This window comes from Vespula vulgaris, chromosome 22, assembly GCF_905475345.1.
Source record: "Vespula vulgaris chromosome 22, iyVesVulg1.1, whole genome shotgun sequence".
Classification (NCBI taxonomy): domain Eukaryota; kingdom Metazoa; phylum Arthropoda; class Insecta; order Hymenoptera; family Vespidae; genus Vespula; species Vespula vulgaris.
In genome coordinates, this window is record NC_066607.1 from 3,787,973 (window position 1) to 3,805,137 (window position 17,165).

The following is a 17,165-nucleotide window of genomic DNA, read 5'->3' on the forward strand; positions in this document are numbered from 1 at the left end:
TGAGTACATCCGAGTGATGATAATTTCTACTGGTCTAGCAAACGATCAACATCGTCCGCGCGTTCGGCGTATCCCGAGCAAACTCATTCGATGCCCCTGGGACCGAGGACGAGATAGAGGAAGAGGATTAACTCGGTGGAGATCCTCAAATAACAGTTTCGCTAGTCGTACCAGCCGTATGACAGGTCATTTAATGTTGCAAACCACGAAATCTCGAAGGAACGATCGAAGCCACTTTCCCGACCGATCCTTCGAATAATAACAATGTCACGAGTTTTCCATTGGCTCAGTTCGACGACTTTGAATTATCGACTTCTTCGAACGTCTCTTCCTCTTTCTTTCGTCCTTCCTTTTCTTCTTTTCGTCGACGACAACGGTAAGAAATAAATCTTGAAATGATTCCTCCCGACGCTTTCGTATTAAACGCACGAGAAGTCGATATACCAGCTTCTTTTTAATCTAGAAAACTATAAAACATCAAGTACAACCATAAACTATCCCTCTCGAGTCGTTATCGTCGTAGCGTAATTATTACTGCCCGTTTAAAAGGATATAAAAGCTCGGCGGATCGTTATCGTCGGTGGTTAGCTTAAACGATTAAAGAACGAAGATATCAACGATTTTCGAAGGTTATTCGGATAACGGAGCCTCGTTATTATTATTATTATTATTATTATCGTTAAGGTATTGCGAGTGATCGAAAACTTTTCGAAAGCCTCGAGTTCGAAGAGAAAAGTCGAATTCGAGATTGATTTTCTCTTGGCAAAAGGTGGATACAACCGATAGAACCTTTATGAATTCTTCTCTTCGTCGTCGACTGCGAGCTACGACGAGTAGGCAAACTAATTGTCCTGATTTATGTGCCGTGCGAGTCTCGCTTAAACGGCGAACGACACTGGAGCAAGCCAAGGGGAACGCGATGTTCAATTATATGGCCAACTGGCTGTACGCCAATCACGCTTTGGTACATACGTACGCGTGTATGTACTTACGACGTACCTTTGATTCGTTCGTCTCGTTCGATCATCGCCGTGGGTCTTGCCTTCCGCTATGGACGACGATCGTTCGCATATCAAACGTTAAACTTTCGCGAAAGATCACGTATGTTTTTCGCTCGATCGATCTTTGCGCACAGATTCTCTCGTTTGCCGTTACGTTCGTCTGCTACGCGAGTTGGTGTGTCATTGTAGTATCGCACGACCTTATTTTTCTAATCGGCCTGCAAAGGTAGATCATTGGATTTCCGTAATGTCGATTCATGTCGATGAAAATGTTACTTATCAGACGAATAAAAACTAATTTATTGAAATATCACGAAATATTTGTGCTTGTACGCGTGTCGTAACGTGAATATCCTTCGTTTATATATCTCGAACATATTTACCTTGTTTTTCCCTTTGCTACCCATTGGAATTAAACTTTGAAGAAAGTTTCGAAATAGGTCAAGATCGAATTGATTTCGTCGTGCCATTTGGAGCTTCGTTATTTGCAAAAACTAGGTTGAATTTTTTTTATTTTTTTTTTTTTTTAAGGCGAACTTTATAATTAAACGAAAAATCGTCAAAGGACAAACTTGGACGATTTGAAAATTATTCGTGTGAAAGGCATCTTCTACTTCTTTTCTTTTTTCTCTCTTTTCCGCACTGATCGATTTTTACGACGAATAAAAAAGAAAACTGGCATTTCCTTGAACGTCGTATAAGGTCGTTTTATTTCGAAAACGAGTGGTCGACCTCACTTTTTCGTGCTTGCCATCCCGCCACCCAGCCACGATCGTTTTTCGTCGTCGGATGAATAAAACAGACGACTTCGTAATCGTAAATCGATTTGCCCGGAAAATACTACTTTAATGATCCCTGCCATATTTTACGAGCTTATATCTATCCTTTGTAGCGAGACAAGGGTGGCACGGTCAGGCAGTTCTATCACTGTCACCTACGAACGGAAGGGGACCGTTGCTTTCTATTGTAACGACGTTTCGCGTTTATTTATCATCGAAATCTACCTATTTCTTTCCTTTTTCGATCGTTGAATCAACTAATCGCAATTATCAATGATAACGTTATATGCTATATCCGTTGTATAAAATAGTTTTGCCAAGAGATGTATCATCGACGAATAAGTCACGTCTTCGTTATATAGACGCTTGTAAATCATCGAAAGCGATCGATCGATCGTGACGGACACGTTTCTCTAGAGATCGATTCAAGATGCTTCGAGACGTTCGTCAAATTGACGCGAATAGATTAGTGCCAAGTAGATCGCAAACAAGGCCAAATATCTTCGTCGTTCGTAAAAGCGTCTAAGGTTAAGTGACTCGCGAACGAATTAGTTGAAAGACTCTCGATTAATTCTCTGCTCCCGAGTAATTCTCCTTCTTTTCTCCTCTTTTTCTCTGCTTTTTCTTCGTAGTGCACTCATCGAGATTAAGGCCGACGTCGAAGGAACGCACGAAAGTTGGGTGACCATCGATTCGAGGTGCGGACTTTTTCCTACAAATTTAAAGGCAAAGTCGCGTGGTTCGCTCGAAGTGAGAGCGGTAATCGTAAAGTTCGACGCCGAAAAGAAAAGATTTCGAAGAGAAACTTTGACTGCAAAGTCTTACAGTACGTACGCAAACGCTATCGAAGAAAGCTTATCGATCTTTCCCTCTCCCTTTCACTCTATTTCTTTCTCATTTTCTCGTGCTTGCAGACACGCCACTCTTTCGAGATTATCTATCTTCGTTATCTTTCATAGAGTTTGAAAATTTTACTTTCTCCCTCCCTCTCTCTCTTTCTTCGTCGAAATTGTAAGATATCCGTCGTCGTTTCGTTCGATCGACATTGTTTCGCATACCCGCCGAAAATTGTACAAATTATTCGCGACGAAATTAATCGCGCGAAGCCAAAGTTTTTCAATCTGCGTTGCACGCTGCAGCGATATTAACTCGATTATTTCCTCCAGCGGAGTCAAGAAGGAAGAAAGAGAAAACACACGGGGTTGCGCTTTCTTTTCGCCGACGAGACGAGAATTTTCTCGAGCATAGGAAAGGCAAAGTTCGCCAATTTACCGGCTGATAAATTAATTCGAAAGTCGTTTAATCGTTGTCCCTTTCACGGCTCTTTTCCTCGACGCGGAATAAAAAAGAATTTCGTCTTCCCTCCCTCTCGTTCTTTCCCTTAAAAAGTTCGGCCTGCGATCGCATTCGTTTTTGATTCGAATTAATAAGTAAAAATAAAAGCGTCTTGACGCAACGCGTTCGTTCGCGAAACGATTCTTATTGCTTTTGTGCGTTTTAACGATAATATCGGAAGACCTACAGGATGGATAAAAGTGACAGGACGATTGACGCGACCAAATCGAGTATAACGATCGAACGATGCCGAGGGAGGGAAAGAGAGCGCAGAGAGGAGAGAAAGGATGAGACGTATAGAATCGAAAACCGACGTGAATCTGGTGCCCAAACGACAGGTGGATCTGCGGGTAGCAACGAGTTTCAGGCCATTACTACCATTGAATATTTCAGCGATGGGACGCGCTGGGAAGTTGCCGAGGGAAGACAGAGAAACGGACGACCCTGCGTCTATTATTTATTGCGTTACACTCGCGGCAAGGCAAAGCTCTCCCTCCCTCTCTTTCTCTGTGTTTCGCGCACCCTGCAAACGTTCCTACGTCTCTCACCCCTATCGCTGCCGGTCCCGTACATCATTGCACATTATTCATACGACGAAATTTGAATTATACATTCAATAGGAACGTCGAGACGTCTCGTAGAGATGCCTTGAGTGCAACCACGACGTTCCTTTCCGTACTAAACTATGAAAACTAACGTTCGAGGATGGCATCCAGAGCGTACTATTTGGAAAATGTCTGGAAAAGGAATGGAACGTCGAATGGATGGAAATAATAGTCTAGAAAGGTTCCCGTCGATCGAGCAAACGTTGCGATTGACGGAGTTTTTCGAACTTAGTTGCCGGCGATACCGAGAGAGAGGGAGGGGGGAGAGCGATTGTCGAAAATAATTTCACGAAATGTTTTCGTTGCACTTTGGTCCTGGCATCGCAACGCACCTTCGTCAGCTCCATAGAAATTGCAGTTTTAGTCGGGTCGTGCATTTTGATAAGGGGAGCTAATAGAGCGCGCTCGACTTTTTCCATGTGTACCCGTTCTTATGCACACGTACGTAGGCTACGTAGCTAACTACACACGCACTCGCTGCTCTTTATATTACGCGAGTTTAAATTCGTTCCATCTCGGCCGACAGAAAATAGAGATTTGTAGAGTTAAACTCCGTCGTCGAGCGTTGGCCGAGATGGAAAACTAGAAATATAAAGAGAGGATGAGAGGAACACAGAGTTCGTGCGGAATGCGAGACGCTCATATCCATCGTAAAACGAATCGCGTAAACAAGAGCGCACGCGTGCTCTTCCACCTCACGACTAAATATTCGTCTTCTCTTTTGTTCCGCACACATCGCATCGCATCGCATCGCATCGCATCGCATTGCATCGCATCGCATCGCATCGCGCGCGCGGAAGAGAGAGAATAAAAGAAAGAAATATGGAAAATAGAACTACGTCTATAAGATAGTCGCACGTATTCCGTTGTAAACACCGAAAGTTCACACCGTTTCTACTTTTCTTCGATCTTTCCTCGTCTACGCGACGTATTCGCTATCTCGTTGTCCAAAGTACGACGCGCGATGAATTATATCGCATTCGCGTTTATTACTTTGCGTACGTTGCAACGAAACAAACGTTTCTATTTCTCTTCACTCGAAATTATTCGATCGTTGCTTCCACACGATACGAACGAAAGAAGCATTGAGCGTGCATCGTTGATGCAATTCAGTTTTCGATTTCGATACGCCAGAAGTAAAGAGAGATGGGTGGGGGGGAGAGAAAAAAGAACAGAAGTAAGAAGGTACATTGTCCTGGAGATTCTCATATCCGGCCTAAATTTCGCCACAAATTCGAGGTTTCGCGGCACGGGGCACGGCACTCCGTGGATAATTCCGGAAATTGGAGCTGCGAGTTTTGCTTCTCGTCTAGGAGACGCGCGTTTTAACCCCGTAGAATTTTCTCCTCTGAAACGTTTCTTCCTTCGCCATTCACATTACCATTTTCCGCGCAGAAAGAGAGTTTTTAACATTCACAGAGCAAAGGGGGATTAAACGATTTAAAAGATTGTCGAGAAATTATGCATTCCATTTGAAGGACGCGTCAAAGGGTTCCCTCAGCGAGAAAGAGAGCGATAGAGAGAGGAAGAAGGGGAAACGGAGATAGATAGAGAAAGAAAAACGTAGACAGGAAAGAGAGAGAGAGAAAAGAAACGTTTAGGAACACATTCGAGTCTCCGCTTCTTCTGTGAAGAGCTTTTTTCAAGCTTTTAAAACATAATACAATGAAGAACAGAGAGAGAGAGAGAGAGAGAGAGAGAGAGAGGGTGGGAGGGAGGGAGGGAGGGAGAGCAGGAGAGAAGAAAAAGGCGCAGCTCGTCGAAAGATAAATTCTAAAGCGTTACGACAAATCGTATTTGAACGGACACGCGAAGATCTCGCTCTCTCTTTCTTCCTTTCTTTCTCAAAAACTCTCCAAGTATAAGAATCGATTGTGAGCTTCCGACGTTAATACCGGTCTGAAAGCTCAAGGCAACCTTACGAAAGACGGTAGAGACGAGCAGTCTGACAATAATTTATAGCGAAGTACATCGTAGAGAACAATTAGAGGCACGCGATCGGTTTCCCACACGCTACTCTGAAAGTGAAATTTCCAAACGAATCGAGAAGGACCAATCGTTTTTAACCAATCTCGACGGCTGTAACGCGACAAAGGAATTTCGATCTTCATGGATGTACGTGAACTATCGTATCGCGAGCTATCTCTCGTCATTTTTCAAATCGTTATAGTCTCCATAAAAGATGTCACTGTGAAAACAGAATTAGGAAGAGATAGAGAAAGGGGAGAATGGAGGAACGGACAATGAAATTCGCACGAATCTATCGATGTCTATAATTTTCGAAGATAGCGATGGAAACGAAAGAGAGAACGAATGGACGAACGAGAACGTGTAGTAGCATTAATCGTTGCCAAAACGATCGAGTATAAATTCGAAAGCCAAAACTGGCTCGATCCTCGAAAATTTGTAAAGTCTCCTCCCGATCCTTTCCGTTCTCGATGGCCTCGTGTTTTACGTTGCAACGACCAATTCGACACGTTTATTTAGATCGACGGAATCATAAATGCCCGGCTACTGTATTATTGGACGCGTTTTAATCGCGGTATCGCGTACACAGGGCGTATCTTCCAGTCCATTTTGCAGTTGCCAAATTAAAATAACTTTACGAGCCCGGTGATGCCGGTGGTAGGGTCGTTGGTTTTGATAGCAACGAAGCGGACAAACGCTGCAAATGAAGCAGAAGAGAGAAACAGAGACGACGCGGAAACAAGATAAAAAAAGGGGGGAAAAACGGACGAGAAAAAGAAAAAGGAGAAAGATTTTCTTTTATTTGACTCAACGAGCGAGTCGGGAAAAGAACGGAGAGAGAAGAGACGAAGGAGATCGAGCTGTAAGAGCAGCGACACTCGTCGAGCCTGCAACGAATTGCTTCTCATAGAAAAACGTTCCTTCCCTTCCTTCTCTGCCCTCATTTGGCCACCCTCGGACGTTCCTCGTGACGAACTGCTTCTTAATTTCGTAAGTGAGGAAGAAGAAGAGGAAGAAGGAGAAGAAGAAAAAGGAAGAAGAGAAACAGCGACAACGAAAACACGAGACTTTTGTGAAAAGGCAAGCTTCCTTACGTCGAATTCACCCTCGTTCGCCGTTTTCACCCTCTATCTTTCCTCCACCTCCCCTTTCCATCCGTACCGGCGATAATGAAAAAGCTGCGGGTCGCTCCAAGGTGCAGCGAAATGAGACATCGACCAGGAGGAGCACCCTACAATTTTGCCACTTTATCCGACTCCGGCGAAGCACGTGCTTTTTGGCTTTATCGAAATCAGGGTCGAAGGGCATCGATCCCTAACTCGACAGATAGACACGTTTTCTTTTCTCTCGTAGTAATGATAAGAATGGTTTACGAAAAATTGACATAGAGAATGGAACGGGACGAAATAGGACAGAATAGAATAGAATAGAATAGGAGAAAATAGAATAGGATAAAATAGGATAGAATAGGATAGAATAGAACAGAATAGAATAGAACAGAATAGAATAAAGTGGAACGGAATAAAACAGAATAGAACAGAACAGAAACTGAATCCTCTCAATCGTTATTTCTGATCGAAGTTTTAAGCGAAACGTTGACACACATTTTCCCCGCGCATTTCTCGAAACTTTTCTGTTTACTGATACGCAACGTTTTTGCGCTTGGATCATTTTCAGAAGAAACTTGTAACCGCGAGTTCTCGATCGGTTATGACGAATCTTCGTGGGACGAGCCGACGAAACAACGAGCCTTCCACCTCGAGTCGAAGGTCGAAAGAGAAAACGAAAGAAAGAAGGAAGAAAGGAAGGAAGGGAAGAAGAGTCGAGTTTCGAGTATCGGTAAGTAGATCTAAACATAACGCCAGACTACGAACACCCTCGTGTCGTAAACCTAGAAACGAGATTTAAACATTTGCGACTCGTACGTCTCATCCTTCGTTCTTAATTTCATTTTACGAGGCAATATAATTCTTCTCGCGGAACCGAGCGAAAATTAATAACATATGACTTCGAGAGAACGTAAACGTACCGCGTGATAAAACTCCGTGAAATGCAAGGAAGGCTATCGTTTTATTGTTCGAATTTTACAGTTCCAAGTTCGATACTCGATTTTATCCGAAATCGATCAATTACTAGCTCGATCGGTTTTTCTCCAAAACGTGAAAGATACGAATCTAGCTACCTATAACCTCTTCTCCTTTATACGGTGGTGTCCTTGATCGCGGACTACGAGACCATAAACGTTACTTGTCCACCGATTGTAGGATATTTATCGAAGGACTTTTATAAGGGTTAACGACCATATGTCGAAAGTCCGATAATACGATCGAATTAGAAACAGTCGACGTTGGTACTTTTCGCCGCGTTCTAAGGGAAGAGAATTAAGAAAGAAGGAAAAGGAAAGGGAAAGGGAAAGAAAAGGTTTCTCGATAACGGTGAGCAAAGCAACGCGATCGTAACGCACGTAGCACTGAGAAACAATTAGTGGGCGACATTCGCGTTGGCTACCGGCGCAGCTGTAGATTTTCGATATCGTATTAACTCCAGCATCGGGCAATTAATATTCTCGAGTGATATTTATGGTCACGAAGAATTAAATGGCTTTGCGGTGTTTCGCAAACGTTGAATGCGACCGAGGGCCCGCGTGGCTTCATCGATAACCGCTCGATCGTCGTTGACACGTACACGAGACCGAATTTGAATATGCTTTTCGTTATGGTAGGAGAAGGAACGAGGACACGCAGGCAGAGCGAGAGCGAGAGCGAGAGCGAGAGCGAGAGCGAGAGAGAGAGAGAGAGAGAGAGAGAGAGAGAGAGACAGACAAAGACAGATAGAGGAATAAAATAGCGTGGGCGAGGGTGAAACCCATGGTTGAGATATATGCTAATTTGTTTTCGAAGAGCGCGCTATTAATTCTTAATTAAGCTAACGCAGTGGCGCAGCCGCTCCAGTTTGGCAGTACACGTTGCACCGTTACACCTCATTGAGATGCTCCGTGATATATCGAAACTTGGCCGGGCTTCAACTACAAATGATTAGAGCGACGAAACGGCGTTATAATAGCAACGGTTGCGTTGTCCTCTTGACCCATTTCGAGTGGCAGTCTGAGAGAAAGACGGAGAGAGAACGATCCTAACGGCGAGAGGAGAACAGTTTTGCGAGTTGCAAAAAAGGGCCGTGAAGATAGAAAAGGATGGCCGAGGGGAGCAAACGCTTTCCCAACGCAAATCCCGGAAACGATCGTCGTTTCTCGCGCGATCGTGCGTGCATCGTTTTTATTTCGAATTTTTTACCGGTGTCGCGTGACATTTGAAAAATTCGAATGTTCGCCCTACGGATCGCTACCTTCCCATTTTTTCCCAATGCGCTACTATTTTTCCGCGCCACAGACTTTTCTACTTTTTCGTTTTATTGTTTTTTTTTCTACTTTATGTTTCTTTTTCCTCTCTTTCTCTCTCTCTCTCCTTCCCTCTCTTTGCGTTTTTTTTTTTAATCGAACTGATCCACCCACGCATCGTTGCGAGATAAATGCATATGTACGTAGTTTCATAAACGTTTCGGAAAATAATAACCCGACGATCGTTTCCTCTTGAATGTAATTTTACGGAAGGCTTGGTAATGAGACTCGTTGGGAAAAGGTAGCATACCATCGGGCAAATATTTGTCAAGTAAGTACGTACCTCTAAATACATATGTACGTCCGGCAGGTAGCTCTCAAGAAATTCTACATTTCCGAGAGGAGAACGCGTCGCGTAAGTACTTTTCCAAGCGATCGTAATACGACGTGGAAATCGGTGGAATTTCTATTTTCCTTCTCCCCCGGTATTACGCCATGGGGAACGGCGACGTAGACGATGCAGACGAAGTCGTCGACGACGACGACGACGACGGCGCAGATGACGCAGACGATCGACGACGGTGATGCAGCGTGTTTACGAGAGGATGGCGCGTTCTCACGATCGAACCCGAGCGAAGAAACGGTTAAGAGAGAATAAAAGTGATGTCGCGAAACTTGGCGAGAATCGTGGGAGGACGACAGAACGATTTTATGTACTAGTCGGCTTTACGATGATCCGAATTCCCTCGGTACCTATGCTGCGGGATTCGCAAACGTGCCGAAAATATCGTTCGTGCGAAAGAGCCGGATAGAAAAAGAAAGAAAAAAAAACGAGCGAGAGAGAGAGAAAAGGGGGGAGAGAGAGAGAGAGGAGCTAGCGAAGAAACGAAAGTTAAGTCATTCGAGACGAACGATTTGGCGAGCTGAATTCACGTCGATGAAAATCCTCTTTTCGATGATTCCTTTCGACGAGTCGAGAAATCCTCTCGCTTTTTACCTTGTCCCGACGACGACGAGACTATGGAACCAACAACGAGAAAACCACACGAACGGATGCCACGGACGCGAGCATGATCGATGCACCGAGGGGACGTAGTATCAGCTAGCCGCGCTCTCTTTCACCCTTTCAAGCTCACTACGCAAACTCGTGTTTGTATGCGCGTTATCGTTTCGATGCTCGGAGCTATGTATGTAGTTGCGTTCCTAGTTCGTTGTTAGTTAAACTTTCTATTTTATGTACAATGGCCTTCGTCTGTTTCCTTTCTTTTTTATTTTTTTTTATTTGTTATTTTTTTTTTTTATATATAATATTTTTTATCCCCAACGCGAATATTTTTTTACAGAAGATTCAAACATCGAATTTAATCCATATACAGTCGAAATATAACTATGAAAGTTTAGGAAAAGTCCGTTTCGTTTTTGTTGCTTCGTAGAATTGCAGAGTCAGATTTATTTAAGGCAATTGCAACGTAAGCGATTAAACGTACAGGAAATAAACGAACAAAAGGTTTATCCTTAAAAGGTAGGAAATATAGTACGACCTTATTTATACACGCACCGGTGGATGATTACGGTCAGCTCGTTCGCGCGTAGCGTGCATGAAAGTGGTAATTTGACACTAGCCCAGTAGTAGCGGCACGCTAAGTTTTGAAAGGGAATGGTAGGGATGACTCGCATATTCCGAAATCTAAACATACTCTCGTAGAGCGCTGTACGTAGAGAGCGAAAGAGAGGGAGAGAGGGAGAGAGGGAGAGAGGGAGAGAGGGAGAGAGGGGGAGAGAAAAGACGAAAAAGAGAAACGAGTAGAGAAACACGGTCTGGCAGAAAGACACAGCCAAGTCCGAGGGGGAGGAGAGAAAAGAGGGACAGAGACGAAGCTTGTTTAACAGGCCGGCTGGTATTCCTCGCGACTCTCGTGTGACTCACGACTCCTTATTTTCATCGGAAATAGCTGGCTAGCGCTGTCCGTAGAAAGACGATTTACCCGAGCAAAACACTCGAGTTTACTCTTGTTCTCCTTATTTCCTTCGAGTATTACAAAGTTTCTTTCTCTTATGTTTTTTAAATAATGTACCAGTGTAAAAGAAAATTAACGCTTTATTTTGCACAAACGAGTATAATGTATTTTCTCGGAGAAACGATTCAAATGTTCTTTCTTCGCGAACATCGTATGCACGACTATGCACACAGATTCGGAGCAACGCGTACCATTCGACACTCGCGCCAACCGTGGCACGAGCTAACGCTTTGCCGCTTTTAAGTCGATATCCCGTTGATGGAAATAATGGGCTAACCTTCTTATTAAATTCTAAACGCGGACTAACGCCGTCAATTTTGTCGAATGATAAATTTTCCATGGAAATCGATATTCTGCAGATGGAAATAATAGTTTTCATCCTCGTTATATACCGTTCGTTACGCTTTAAACGAGATAAATTAGAATGGTCACAAACGTATAGATGGAGCTCCCGGTGATAACGAACGAACGATTTACTCGATGATTTACAAAGCTCTATCGTTATTATCGCCGATCTTTTCGCACTATCCTAATTATTTATTACTACGTTTGCAAAGTTTACTCGCACGAATACGTATATTTAAATATGTACATACGTACGTGTTATGTATCCACCATCAGGTGCTGTCGTAAAAATGTACGACCAAAACGATAAATTAGGTTCCGTGAAACGTCGCGAGATATATTTGTGTACGTTGGATATGTATGTATCAAGAAAAATATCAGGCGCGCGACTCGAGCGATAGGTGATTTTTCATCGTTCGGACTTTTCGACCGCTCGAAATTTAGGCGATAGTAGGATCGATGATAGACAACTAACCGCTGTTAAATTCATCCTGCTTTCAGATAATAGTCGATTTTATTCCGAGATGATAAAGCAAATAGACCGACGAGTTCGTTGAATCAGTAATGATTTCATTCTGTTGATGACATTAAATTGACGTTTGCTCGTTTCTGTTTTTTCTTTTTTTTTTTCTATCTCTTTCGTTAAATCGCTTTGAAAATTGTCAAACATTTCTACACAATCGGAGATCGATCGACTACAATATCGTTTCTCTATTTTTACTATAGCAACACGCGGGGACTACCGAACGTTTCTAATGTTTATATGGCGGTGCTTTTCGAACTGCGATAGGTTGTCCGCTCTCCCAAGTGAAAACGATTTTTCAAAAAAAAAATTCATACGCGATGATACATAAAAATTTTACGCGCAACGTCGAATATTAATATTTATTTTCTATGAAAAACGATACATATTTGTATATTTCATACGCGCGGGAAGTATATTAGAAATTTTCCGATCGTATTTTCTACATTCGTACGTAAACAAAAATGCAAAATTTTTAACGTGATCCTCTATGGGAAAAATAATTTGACGATCGCCGTCGTCGATCGAGTTGTCTCGTATTGTAATCTATCAACACGTAACACCGCCTTTCCATCCAGGGATGCGACGTAGATAGGTATTATCGAGTAATGACTAGGTGCACGTACGTACATATTACATACCCGGAAGTTGGTCCAACGTTACCACCTTCGATCGTGGTAGCATAAGTTCGTGTCGTGACGTTATTATAGGAACATTTACGAACGCGATGATAACAACGCCTTTCGCACGTGCGTTACACCTTATAAACACGAACAGGAAATTCGTATCGATGTACGAAGATCTTCAAGTTTCTTTCGAATATTCGACTCTTCTCGTCTTATTTGCTTCAATTATATCGCATCTTGTCATTAGAATTTAATGATCTTCTCGAGTACGCTTGTTCTATACTTGAACTAAATTTATTTCTCTCGCGCACACACGTACGCAGACGCGCGCGCACAGACAGAAGTACTTTGCCTGCAATTATAACTAGAAAGCTTCGGAGCAAAGCGTAATACGCGTAACGTGTGCCAGTTTAATCGGCGACGAAAGTGCACGTTCTTCGACTAATTGTTTCTTAACGCACACGAAACGAATCGATAACGGATCATTGCGATAACAATTCCACGATAGATAGATATATATATATATTCGTTGGATAATCGAAGTACGATACGACGAAAATCGAATAAGAGTATATCCTCGTAAGAGATAATTGAGATACGGATGTTATCGATACGAAAGTCAAGAGCGAATTAAAGTCTGGACTTCGTCCAAGGCGATGTTACATGTGTCTCGATCGTTGCAGTAATGAGAAGTTAGATAAATTAAAGATAGTATCGAATGTTCCTACCGAGAAACCTCGAGCCGCTCGTTGGAGATAAACGAGCGAATGGTATAGAAATATGTCTCGTAACTCGATAGACAAATCGTAAATATTAGAATGTGCAACATCTTCGAAACGAATGATTCTTATTGCTTTATTCGTTCGTATCAAAATTTATCAGAGTTTGAAGAAATTTTTTATGATCCTACCGAATGAACGAAAGGCATGTAATAAAATAAAATCGTATAAAATATTCTACCATCCTTTGTCGGTCGGAGTTTTCTATCCTTTGCCTATAAAATTCCCATAGGTCCGACGCAACGAAATAGTTCGACTCTCTCTCTCGTCGAATAGCTTCTACGTTGGAATCCAGCTGAATGCACATTCGTTCGTGAGCCCGAATACGCTCCAACTATTCGTTCACGTTTCTGCGTTCTTTTGCGTTTCGGCGTCTCTTTTTTATGCCTCGAATCCTTTCGCACACAACCGTCCACCCTATCCCTATCGAACTATAGCGCACGTTTCTATCCTTTGCGAATAAGCGCGCTTGTCATCTCGTCGATTCTCCATCGTCCGACCGAGCGACTTTGTCTCGCGGGAAGAGTCGAACGCATTTTGTTTCGCTGAAATTGACCGTATAAAACTAATAACAGCTGATCGATACGAATGACTTTTACCTCCATATTCGAATTACCGCGCTAATGACATATCCGTTGTTTTGATCAAATGCATGCGTTTTAAAAATCACCATTCCTTGCGTCGAAACAAATCCACGAAACATTCGCGTTCATTGACAAATCGTTTTACCAGTTCCACTGCGATTCATAGAAACGTCTTGATCGACGAAACAAAGTCGCGATGTATGAAATATGTAGGAAATATGTAGAAGAAGCCCGAGTTATTCTCGAGCACGTAGCTTAGAATATAGACATATACGTGTACACGTTTAGATTCTACATGTGACCTTGTTTCACGCATCGCGCAACTCGATACTCTTTGTTTGAAACATGGTTGGAAATCCGGCCAGCCGGACAAATCCTCTTTTCCTGGGGCTCGAGAGCGCTTCAAGCGTAAGTACTTTGGGAAAACGCGACCACCACGTATGTTCTCGGTTATCGCGTTAATTACAATTTCGACCACCGCGTGTTTCGACCATTATTTCAAATTCGTCCGCGAGATTTTATTTATCGACATTTTTACAATAGCTCCGTTTAAAAAACGACGATGATACGCTCGGCACGAGTTTATTTAGTAAACATTCCAACGATTGGATAACATTGAAGTTTTATCATCGTTCCGACGAAAGGAAGAAATATTTGTCGATGTAAAAAAAAAATCTATCGAATAATTGCGATATTAATCGTTAATCCGTTTCCATATTCAAGAAATTACATGTCACTTTCGAGAGTTAAAATCAGTGACGTTCAAAGAGAACGAAGCGTGGAGAACAACGTTGGATATGTAAACGCAAGTACCTATTTCGCGCGCGAGCGTTAAGTAAACCGACAATGATTTTTACGTTATCCCGGTGGACGTAGCAAATAAATTGGCAGTATTTGTCAGACCGTTCACCTGGGCAGGCAGTATTTTTCGCGATACTCTCTATGTTGAACACCCAATCACTCGTTTCACGTAGTCGAATAGAGCATTGTTTTCCGTTTCCCTTTTTTTTCGTTTTTAACGAATGGGCAGTTAACTCGATAGATAAAACGAAAATACAGACTGGATAAGACTGATAAAAACGATGATTTATGTCGTTGTTCCGTCGATTCGGTGGTTTTCCTATACCTACATTTTGATTTTTCGGCAATAGTACTCTAGTAACAATCGCATTTGCAAAAATTGGAAATTTGTATCGAAAGTAACATATTCGCGATATCATCGGAAACGAAGGCAATAACGTTTCCAAAAAAAAAATCTACACGATCTAAGTATCTACACACAAATAATCGATAGATCTTATCCTATAGAATAACATTACTCGAATCAACTCGTATCTCGTATTTTAAACGTAGTCGACCCAACCTATCAACGTGGATAATCTCTCGAGATAGAGAATCGCGATATTGATATCATTTTACCTTCACCTTCGATTATTTCATCAAGATCGTCGAGCTAAATTCGAGGGAAGTCTGTCAGATCTAAATCTTATGTTGGTCGTAAAACGTAAATCTTCGTGGTTACCTGCGATCGAAAGAATTGATCGAAGCCTTACCGCGGCGTTGAAAATTAGGGAGACACAGCTAGCAATCGTAGATTTTTATGAACCCCTGCGGTACGTCATGATACTCGGAAGTAGAGAAAGACCACTGATTTGCGGTTTCGACAATTGCGTGCTCGCGAACCCTTTTCGTTTTATCTCACTCTCGCTCTCGCTCTTTGGACTACAAACGCACGGCAAAAGTCCACTTCCATACACGGATCGAGCTTTTTGTTGCTCGATTGTATTTAAAAAAAAAAAAAGAAAAAAAGAAAAGACAAGAAAAAAAGAAAAAGAGAATAAAGGAAGAGAAAAAAAGAAAGGAAAGAAAAGATTTTATCGTTGGTCTCGTTCGCTCCGTACTCTCTCCATTATTCATAAGCCTTACGATTCCATTGTTATTTTCTTTCGTTCCTTCCCCGATTACGTCGTATACGAATGTCCTCCTTGAATGTTAAGTACCGAGAAACCATTATATTTACTTACTATTTACGACCGATCAACGCTTCCTATGAATTATTGAAACTCCGACGTTTCAGCGATTGTTATTAACGTCGGCGCAAGCAATTGCGAGATGTAATTAAGCGAGTTCGTCGTTCGAAACGCAACTAAAATATTTTTATCGATCGATATTATCTTTCCTTCCACCCCCCTCTCTCTTTCATTCACGCGCATTTACGATCATCGATGTTTACAAAGTCGATTCGATTTTTATCGAAATGAGAAATAATTGTAATATCGTAACGTTCGCGTATCCGATAAAATTCAACCATCTGGGAGTATAAGAAAACATGGGAGGAAAATGCGAGAGCCTACAAGACGTTCTTTATTCGACGATGATTTACGGTATTACGAGTATAATGTTTTTCTTTTCGCACGGACCGAACAATAAGAAGAAATATTCGATGGCAAAGGTGTCCTCTCGAGGATTATGTCTCGATGGCAAATAATAAATCGTCGGCGAGGTAGAGAGAGGTTTTAATTAATTTTCCGGAGCATCTGCTTGGTCCAGAGAAAGAGAAGGAGGAAGAAGAGGAAGAAAAAGGAGAAGAAACGCGAGCAGTCTCGCAATACGTACGCAAAAGATCAACGTGGCTTCGAGAGATCGGAGAGGAGACGAAGCGAAACGAGTCGAGTCCGAGGTAAGAAAGTAAGAGGAAGAGTAGAAGAAAAACGCAATAGTAACAAGGAGAGGAGGTAAAAGAAGAGAGAAGAAAGAGAGGAACGTCACAGAACATCGCGTGCTTCGAGAAAGGTCGGAGAGAGAATAATGGAATGGAAAGGGGATGGGACGGAGGGGATGGAGGGTGCAAGCAACGCAGGATATATCTGCAGTACGGAGTCTCTGAAAGAGGATCGCGATTCTCTCTTCTCCTCTCCCTCGAGGCTTTGTTACGTTATTTATTCGTTTAATTAACTCTCCATCCTTCCAATAAACCTTCCAGCGGTCTCTCTTTCCCTCTCTACGTCTCTCTTCGTCTCTATCCCTTCTCTTCGTCTCATTCTCTCCCTCTCTCATTCTCGTTTGCTCAACGTCCTCCTCTTCCTTTCCGCAGATTTTAACACCACCGAGACACGCGACACTGCCTTTTAGGATCAAATTCAACCGCGTCACGTCGCTCACGAAGCTACACTGCGAAATAGAGGAGTATCGCCCAAGCCACTGCGCGTATTAAACCCTGATCGTGATTTTCGAGATAGAGAGTATTTTCTCGTCTTTTCTCTTC

At 42.5% G+C, this 17,165-nt stretch overlaps 1 protein-coding gene and 1 long non-coding RNA gene across 36 annotated transcripts in view; one reads left to right on the forward strand and one right to left on the reverse strand.

The window, feature by feature from the left end:
• LOC127071595 (uncharacterized) overlaps nt 1-9,157 on the forward strand; it is a 205,251-nt gene extending 196,094 nt beyond the window's left edge. The window contains exon 4 of the long non-coding RNA XR_007785152.1: nt 7,366-9,157. This is a non-coding gene — a long non-coding RNA (uncharacterized LOC127071595). The remainder of the gene's footprint in view (nt 1-7,365) is intronic.
• The window catches only part of LOC127071589 (CUGBP Elav-like family member 1), a 253,175-nt gene that overhangs the window by 192,254 nt on the left and 43,756 nt on the right, over nt 1-17,165 (reverse strand). Inside the window, exon 1 of one of the 35 annotated variants that reach the window (XM_051011043.1) lies at nt 12,553-15,679. The exons of the other annotated variants lie outside the window; for them this stretch is intronic. The gene's annotated coding sequence lies outside the window, so the exon portion shown is untranslated. Of the gene's footprint in view, nt 1-12,552; nt 15,680-17,165 lie in introns of those variants that run through there. 35 annotated transcript variants of the gene reach the window in all.